This window comes from Petaurus breviceps, unplaced genomic scaffold (genome assembly GCF_028583685.1).
Source record: "Petaurus breviceps papuanus isolate PSGF00001 unplaced genomic scaffold, PetGlider_PUasm1.0 37, whole genome shotgun sequence".
Classification (NCBI taxonomy): domain Eukaryota; kingdom Metazoa; phylum Chordata; class Mammalia; order Diprotodontia; family Petauridae; genus Petaurus; species Petaurus breviceps.
Window position 1 is genome coordinate 18,037,268 of NW_027186296.1, and position 9,898 is coordinate 18,047,165.

A 9,898-nucleotide genomic window follows, 5' to 3' on the forward strand; every position below is an offset into this window, starting at 1 on the left:
TTAAGGAGGCAAGCCTCCTTAAGGATGAATGAATTAAGTACTTGCTAAATGATTGTGTTACTAAATGAATGTTATATTTTACTTAAAACTATGTGACCACTTTGGATCACTTATGTGGCCATTTAATGATAAGTTGGTATGCCATAAAATTGTGAATGATGTGTTGTGATTTCTGTGAATATTTTGTCTTAGTTTGTTACTGAATAGAGAGTTCACTATACTGTGTAATCAGAACCTTGAAGCTGTTCACAGCAGCAGTGCTCTGGAAAGCTGCTCGTGCTTGGCTTTATAATGCTTTAGCTATTTCTTGAAGGAAATGAGAGATCTTATGAAGTAGAGGTAAGGAAAGAGTACATTCCAGGCATGAAATATGGCTAGTGTAAAAGAATGGAATTGGAGATGGAGTCATTGGTGATAAATACAGAAAAGGCTAGTTTGGCTATATTTTAGAGCAGCATATAATGATGTTGGAGAGATAGGTTAATGCTGCATTGTGAAGGACATTAAAAGGTTAACAGAGGAGGTTATATTTTAGTCTAGAGGTAAAAGAGAGTCACTGGGGCTTACTGAGTAAGGAGTACATGGTCAAATCCACATTTGAGGAAGATCACTGGCCCCTGGGAACATGGTTCCCAAGTAGTACATGTCATTTGTGCCCTTTCTTCCCTCTGACACTGACTTAATTAAATAATTGCTTTAAATATAATCATTTGTGGAATATAAACACTTTAGTCCCTGGGAAACAAATCAACCTGTTAGACACTATTATGTTGATGTGAATAATTAGGTTTTGAAGACTTTTTCAAATATGAGGGTTTTTTTTTATCTGAGTGGTGATGAAGTAGGTCCTTTGTACTTCTTAAAACATCATACAAATGTGAAATATTAAATTAACTATGACTATTATTAAGCCCAATTCTACAAATGATTTTAGAATTAACCAATAACCAATTAATTAGAGTGTGGTATAGTGGAAACAAGCTTAGACCTTGGAGTCAGGAGACTCAGATCTCAGTCCTGGTTCTGACACTTTTTAGTTATATTACCTGGGTCATCATTCAACCTTTCTGAGTCACCATTCTCTCATTTGTGAAACAGATATAATAAGACACTTTTCATATCTATCTTATAGAGTGACTGCAAAGAAACATTTGCAAACCCTAAATGTTACATAAAACTGAGTTATTACTGATTATTTCATACTTAAGAAACATATATATACTTCAAATTAACAATTTAAAAAAATGGATTTATTTGGAATATGTTTTTGATACATTTTTGAGAAGTCATTTACCTGAACAATCCTACAACAGGAAAATGCCTAGCAAAATGTATGACAAACTGTCTCCCACTTTACTTTTACAAATAATTTGATGCAAATCAAAGAATTTAAAAATGTCAGGCTATCCTAAGGAAGACCTCCAGTAATTACCATTGAGGCATTTGGAACTTTCAAATCAGTCCACAAGCATTTATTTATAAGTGTTTGCTATGTGTCAGGCCCTACACTAAGCTCTGGGGATATAAGGAAATGTAAAAACAGATCTTGCCCTCAAAGATGTTTCAGTCTAATGGGGGAGACAACATGCAAACAACTATGTATATACAGTCTAAAGGGAAGACAATCTTAGACAGTATTAGCATTTCTCTCTCCCTACTTCAACCCAAAGTGATCTCAGCTGCCAAAGTGATCTTCCAAGGGCTGGTCTGATGATGTCACTTCTCTGCTTAAGCCTGTTGTTTTTCAGTTGTGTATGACTTTTCATGACCCTATTTGGGATTTTCTTGGCAAAAATACTGGAGTGGTTTGTCCTTTCATTCTCCATCTCATTTTACAGATGAGGAAACTAAGGCAAATAGGATTAAGTAACCTGCCCAGGATCACACAGCTAGTAAGTGTCTGAGGCCATATATGAACTCAGGAAGATGAGTTTTCCTGATTCCAGACTAGGCACTCTATCTATTATACCACCTGGCTGTGCCTACTTAAGCTTAGTGGTTTCCTGTTACCTCTGAGATCAAATATAAAATCCTCTGCTTGCCTTTTAAATCTCTTCACTCCTTGGCTCCTTCCTAACTGTCCTGCCTTTTTATACTTTACTTCCCCTACATACTCTAAGATCCAGTGTCACTGGACACCTTGCTATTCCTCACACTGGAGACCATCTCTCAAAGCCTTTGCCTTCTCACCAAGTGTTCTGAATGCCTGGAGTGTTATTTTCCTTCCTTCCAACTATCTTTGCCTTTTGACTTCCCTGCTCAGATCCTACCTTCTGCAAGAGGTCTTTCCTATTCCCCCTGAAAGAGAAACATAGGAACTGTCTGCTGTTCCCTGAAGTCCCTCAGATAGGGAAATGATTCCCATTGGCAGCAAAGTTTCTAGGACACTCCTGGTCCTGACCCAAACCACTAGGGCTTAGGATGTGGTAAAATGCATGTTGAAAGACAACACACTTCCTGGATAAGCTTTCTAGATACTCTCCTCCTTCCTTGTTTTCCTTAATGATCTATATCTATACATACACATCTACATATATACACACACATCTAACAACACATACATATATACATAAATGTACATATCACTATTTTATTTCTTTGCATTTTTATTCCCTAAGTAGCCTAGCATACAACCAGCACTTAATAAATGCTTGTTGATATACAGAGGAGTTGTTAATTGATGATTGGTGTTTACTGGAACTACCAAGTTGGCATTCACTGCCTATATGGCTAGTGGAATCTAGTCTACATGATTATTTCAATACGTATTTGTTTCAGAGCAATGGCAAGTATTGAAGTAGTTAACACCTTGTTTCAGCTATTTAGTTGACATCTTGTTTCAGTTCAAGTTTCTTCTTGAGAAGCAGAACTTGTGAACCCTAGAACCTGTGCACTACTATTGCTGATGCAACAGGAAGGGGAGTTAATGGTCACATATAAAGAGAGGTTCAGGCTGAAGAGAGCAGAATTAAAAACAAAACTTGTGGTGGCAGAACTAAGAACTGAGAAGAGCTGAGAACTGAGCAGAACTGAGAAGGGAGCTCTTGTGGTGGAGAAGGAGAAAACTTGTGGTATCCTGGCACTCTATGTTTGTCTGTTTTGATGTTTGTTTGTGATACTTTCTACAGAAACCCTCGGGGGACTTACTGGAAGCCCTGAAAGAGGATTTTCTGGTTGTCTGTTCACAGAAGTCCTGGAGGAGGGATTCGGAGGTCCTGGGATTGTATTGATGATTTGTGTTGAGTTCTCAGACCTTGTTGGTGGGTCTCTGTTGATTTCTATGTTGATGATTTGTGTTGATCTCTTGGACCCTGTTTGTGGGTCTCTGTTGATTTCACAGGCAGATAGTGAATTGATGATGAGGCCAGCAATGTGTATGAATATTACTGTGGCTCTGTTAAGCTTTGTCTTCCCAGAAACAGGAACAGTGAAGGACTTGAGGTGGACTGGACACTGTGAACTTCAGTGTGGAATGGGAACTGGATGAAGAACTAGATGAAGAACTGGACAAGGAGCTGGACAAGGAACTGGGAGCTGCCTGCCTTTGAACCCATACGACAGTTGTGTAGATTTGGGCAGGAGCTGTGACCATGGAAGAGGAACCATGGAAGCTGAGAGCCTGCCTCAAGTCAAGATGAAAAGGTCTCTTCTTGGGTGCCTGATGCTGACTGAGAAGATTATGACTTACTGTGACTTAGGGGTAGAGAACTTTGATCTTTGTACTTTGTGTCCATTAAGGAGACAAGCCTCCTTAAGGATGACTGAATTAAGGACTTAGTGAATGATTGTACTTTGTGTCCCTTAAGGAGGCAAGCCTTCTTAAGGATGATTGAATTAAGGACTTACTAAGTTATTAAGTTACTAAATGATTGTACTTTGTTTAAAACTATGTGCCCACTTTGGTGAAAATTATGTGGCCATTTTAGTGATAAGTTGTTATGTCACATTCACATTGTGAATGCTGTACTTTGATTTCTGTGAATGTTTTGGTTTAATTTATTATTGATTAAATAGAGGGTTCACTATACTATGTAATCAGCATCTTGAAGCTGTTCACAGCAGCAGTCTTCTGGAAAGCTGCTCGTGCTTCGCTTTACACAACCTAAGATCATTAGTTTAGTGGTAGTTTAGTGGTAGTAACTTAACTTCTTTTGAAATAAATATGATGGAACAGGAAGTTATATTAGTGCATCTTTTGTCATGTTTATAACTCTATAAAACCTATGACAATTTTGTCTTTTAGTGAGATGAACTTAAGAGTAGGAAATAGGCGGAGAAATTATCTAGTCCAACCCTTATGATTTACTGATGGGAAAACTGAGGCTTAGAGGTTAAGTGACTTACCCAAGGTCTGGAAGTTGATAAGTGAGAGATCTGGGACTACAGTCTAATGTCTTCTTAATTCAATACACTTTCTATTATATCATGTAACTTCTATTTATTTTCCCCAACTTATAGCCTTGAAGTGGCAGAATTACCTTCTTGAGAGCCTGACTTTCAGAGTCTTTAGGCAGGTAATACTCTAATTAAATGTGACAAGTTAGTTTAAAAACTAACAAAGTAAGATACAACGCTATCAAAATTTTTGTTTAATGGCACTAGTCAGCATCAAATACAGGCTGTCCCAAAAATCTTAGTGTAGTTTAAAGTTATTAAAACTAAAATGTTAATGCATGCAATTTAGCTTAAACCTTAATGGATTAAAATTACAATAAAATTTATGAAATGCCCTATCTTTATTGCTAGACAATACTTTTCCTAACAAAGATCCTTACTTTCTTTCTAAGAAAAATGAATATTCCTTCTCTGCATCCTATTACTGCTAACCACAGCTTTCTCCTCCACCTTGACTTCTAGTTTCCCATTCCTAGAGCTTCAAAGACCACCCCTCTGAGGCAGAGTGAAAGGTCGGAAAGGCCTGAGGTAGAAATTTTACATATACTATAAATCTGCCCTCTAATTTAAGATAGTTTGGACAAGTACTCACTTGTAAGCATCTCAGGGGGACAGACTATGAAGAAGGAAAAAATGGTAAAAAATCAAACCAAAACCTTGATTTGTGTTGGATACTGGAACTAGCATAGTAGAATAGGAAAAATTTGAGGTTGAGGTGAGGGGGAGGATCAGAGGATGTGGGTTCAAGTCCTATTTCTGAAAGATACTGGCTATTTGACATTAGGTAAGTTGCTTAACCCCTATGGGTCTCAGTTTTCTTATCTATAAAATGAGAATAATAGTATTTTCACTATTTACCTTTTAGAGTTACTTTGGGATCCACTGAGATGAGTTATAATGCTTTGTAAACCATAAAGTCCTATATAAATATGAGTTACTATTATAAAATTTATTTAATTTAACTTTTTCAATGGAGCAGAGATGAAAATGAGGCATTTTTTACATGATAAGGTTGAGTCTGAATAGGTGGCTTTAAGGAAAAAAGCATAGAAAAAGAAGAGACTGATATTGTTTCTCCATTAATTTATTTTCTTTCACAATCATTCTCTTTGGTACTAATTATTCCTATTTAGTTTAGATGACTCAGTGGTTTCTGTGGAGAAATGCTCTAATTCCTCACAGTTGTGAAGAGAGATGAATTAACAGCCTTTTGATCAATTCAATTCATCAGTGATTTATTGAGGACTTGTTTTGCACTCAGCACATTGCTGGTTGCTATGGGGGAGAAAGCAATAGAAGTATAGGAAATGGTGCTGGCTTCAATGAGTTCATTAGGAAATCACTTCAAGGTTCTTTAGGCTAAAAAATTTCAGTTGCATATCTTCCATCTTTTATTTATGGTTTCTCTTCTCTCTTAACCATCTTCAAGTCTACACCCTTCTTTCTTCCTAAATGCAATGAGGCATAGTGGATTAAGGGCCGAGGTTGGAGTTCTGAGCCTTGGGTTCATATCCCACTTCATACATTTATCAGCCATAGGAAAATCATTTAAGACTGTGGACTTGAAAGGGCCTTTTGAGTACTCTAACCCTACCACCTCATGTTACAGATGAAGAAAGCAAGGAAGCTCACGGAATCTAAAAGGCTTTCCTGAGGTCAACAAGTGGTACCTGGTAAAATGGGGATGGACTTAGAATGAGCTGGGTAAAGTTGATTCTTCTAACTAATTTGCAGTAGAGTAAGTAGATTGATACCAGTGGTGAAAAGATTTTTATAATAACATTATTTCTAAATGTCAAGAATTAGAAATGACTTAAAAGCCCAACAAAGGGGAATGGTTAAATAAATTGTGGTAGATGAATATAATGGAATATTATAATGTAATTCAAACAGTAAAATATGAGAAATATAAAAACTATGGAAAGACCTTTAGGAAATAATGCAAAGTAAAGAAACCAGTGAACCAGAAGAATAGGAAACTCATTAACTATGACCATATAAGAAGAAAAGTTAATTTGGAATGAATGGATAAACAAAGAATCCAAATGGTGACTGAGAGGGAGTGATTGGGTAGTTGTTATGACATTTTCTGTGTTGAAATTAATTTATTTAAATGTAAATAGTTGCAAAGTAAGTTTAATTGGCTGTACTGATGTGTAATATTAAGTTTTTAATAAATCATTTAAAAAATGTACTACAGGTCTTCCTGAGAAATGGTTGTTATCACTTCATTAAAATAATTTGACTGTCAAGATGTACATTATGTTCAAATATAAATCCTATTTGGACTGTTTTTTTATAAAGGAAAAAATAGTAATGAGAGATCTTGGAATGTTAGAGTCACAAGTGGCCTTAGATAATGTAGACCAATTAAAGAGTAGGGTCAAAGAACAAATCATAGAAAAAATTATGACAAAAGAAAATTATAATGATGAAACAATATATCATCATTTTTGTTGTACCTTAGATCTAACAAATTAGTCATGAAGAAAAAAGATGAGAATAGTAATGTTAGAGGGACTGTGGAAACATAGGCATGTTAGTTCATTGTTGGTGGAGTTATGAATTAGTTCAACTGTTTTGGAATGCAATGTGGAATATGCAAAAAAAGTTATTAAATATCCATGTCCTTTGATCTGGAGACCTTACTGCTAGATTTTTACCTCAAGAAGAATAATGATAAGAAAAAATGTCCCTATACACTAAAATATTCATTGTAGCACTTTTTGTGGTAGCAAAGAATTGGAAATGAAATAATTATCAGTTGGGGAGTGGCTAAACAAATCATGGACTATAAGAAATGATAAATATGATGAATATAGAGAAACTTGGACATTTTTACACTAATCTAATGCAGAGTAAAATAATCACAGTCAAGAGACTAATGTACACAAATGATTTCAAAAACATAAATGGACAGAATAACCACAAAACAAACAATAGTGAGTGTTTCAAAATTTCAAAGAATGACTATGGTCCCAAAAGAACAAAATTTGAAAACACTTCCATTGTACTCCCTTGAAAAGATGGGAAGGTTACAACTATAGTACACTACATATATTTTCAGACTTTTCTATGTGTTAGATGGATTTGCTAATTTTTTTCTTCTCTCTCTTTTAAAAAAAATATTGTTACATGGGAAAAGTCTTAGGAGTAGAAGGGAGGTGGAAAGGATCCTGGGATGAATTCTAGTAATATAATTTTTTTTAAGATAATATAGTTGGGGAAGAGCCAAGATGGCAGAGTAGAAACAAGACTTCCTTGCAGCTCCCACTTCCACCTCCTCCAATTCATGTAAAAATGACTCTAAACAAACTTTGGAGCTACAGAACCACAAAATGACAGAGAGATACTAACCTCCCACTGAAGACAGCCTGGCAGGCCGACAGGAAGGGGCCAGTGCAGCACTCTGGGAGCCAACTCCAGCCCTGTGGGAGCCAGAGGTTTTAGCCTTAGGGCAGCCACAACCAGCCACCAGCTGGAGGGGCTTCAGATCACTAGCAGCTGTGGTAGTTTCCAGAATTATCAACCCATAGATGCCAAGAAAAAATTGAGAGGTCAGTGTAGACTTTGTGGGAATAGGGAGTTTGGGAGTGTGGTCTGGCATTTGCCCTCGGGGCAAGAAGCAGCTGAGGCTCCATGGCTGTGCCACATGGCAGCTTCAGCTCCTGGCCTGCAGATTGTAGGGGGACCAAGCAACCAGTCTGAGGGGTAATCATTCTTGCTTTAACCTGCTTGGATCTGGATTACTATCTAGGGTGGAGGTCCTGGGGTGCATGACCATTTTGCCAGAGCATGTGGAGGCTTCAGACAGGGCAGCCTACTAATAGCTACAGCAGCTGAGAAAACCCCAGCAATTGGGACAAAGCTCTCCACAATGGTAGCAGAGTTCTACTATGGCAAAAGCTCAAAAGTCAAGTAATTGAGTGGCAGCATGAGCAAGCAAAGGAAGCAAAGCAAGCTCAGCAATCCAACTTTACAGTCCTATTTTGGGGACAAAAAGGATCAAAGCATGGAACAGGAGGAAGACAGCAAAGTCAGAACTCCTGCACCAAAAGCTTCCAAGAAAAATATGAGCTAATTACAGGCCTTAGAAGAGCTTAAGAAGGATTTTGAAAACCAAATAAGAGAAGTGGAGGAAAAATTAGGAAGAGAAATGAGAACAATGCAAGAAAATTACGAAATGAGAGTCAACAACTTGACTGAAGAAAATAACACCTTAAAAAACAGATTTGTTTTTTAAAGCAATCGGGGTTAATTAACTTGCTCAAGGTTACACGGCCAGTTATTTCTGGGTGTGGTGCTAAGTATCTGAGCCCGGATTTGATCCGCAGGTCACCCCGACACTGGAGCTGGTGCTCTTACTCACTGAGCCACCTGGCTGCCCCTTAAAAAACAGATTAACTCAAATGGCAAAAGAGGCTCAAAAAGCCAATGAGGAGAAGAATGCCTTAAAAAGCTGAATTTGCCAGATGGAAAAAGAATCTCAAAAGTTCACTGAAGAGAATCATTCTTTTAGAATTAGATTGGAGGAGGTGGCTAGGTGGTGAAGTGAATAGAGCACCTGCCCTGGAGTCAGGAGGATCTGAGTTCAAATCGGCCTCAGACACAACACACACACAAACACACACACACACACACGCACACATAAAACCAGCTGTGTGACCTTGGGCAAGTCACTTAACCCCAATTGCCCTATCCTCCCCCCTCCAAAAAGCAAAAAAAAAAAAAAAAAAAAGAATTAGATTGGAGCAAATGGAAGCTAAAAAGTGATTTTTATGAGAGATCAAGATCCAAACAAATGAAAAAAAAAATAGAAAAAAATGTGAAATATCTCATTGGAAAAACCACTGACCTGGAAAATAGATCCAGGAGAGGTAATTAAAAAATTATTGGTCTACCTGAATGCCATATCAAAAAAATAACCTAGAAATCATCCTCCAAGAAATTCTCAAGTAAAATTGCCCTGATATTTTAGAACTAGAGTGCAAAATAGAGGCTGAAAGAATCCACCAATCACCTCCTGAAAATGATCCCAAAAAGAAAACTCCTAGGAATATTATAGCCAGGTTCTGGAGTTCCCAGATCAAGGAGAAAATAGTACAAGCAGTCAGGAAGAAAAGATTTGAGTATATTTTTTCAGATTTCTTTTCTTTTTTAAATTTTTTTTTCAAATGCTTCATTAACTTCTGATTTACATCATTCATTTCTGCCAGATTTTGAGTTACAAATTTTCTCCCCATTTTCCCCCTACCCACTGCCCCAAAATAGCAGTCCCACAGGACATCCCCTCCTCCAATCTGCTCTCTCCCATATTTTCTTCCATACCCCTTTCGAGTTTTCCAGTGGAACTCTATGCCCCAGTGCCTGTATATCTTATTTCCCAATTACATGTAAAATAGTATTAATAACAGAATATAGATATATGTATATAGATATATGTATACATATTTGAGTATTTGATTTTAAAACTTTTAATTCCAGATTCATTCCGTTCCTCCCT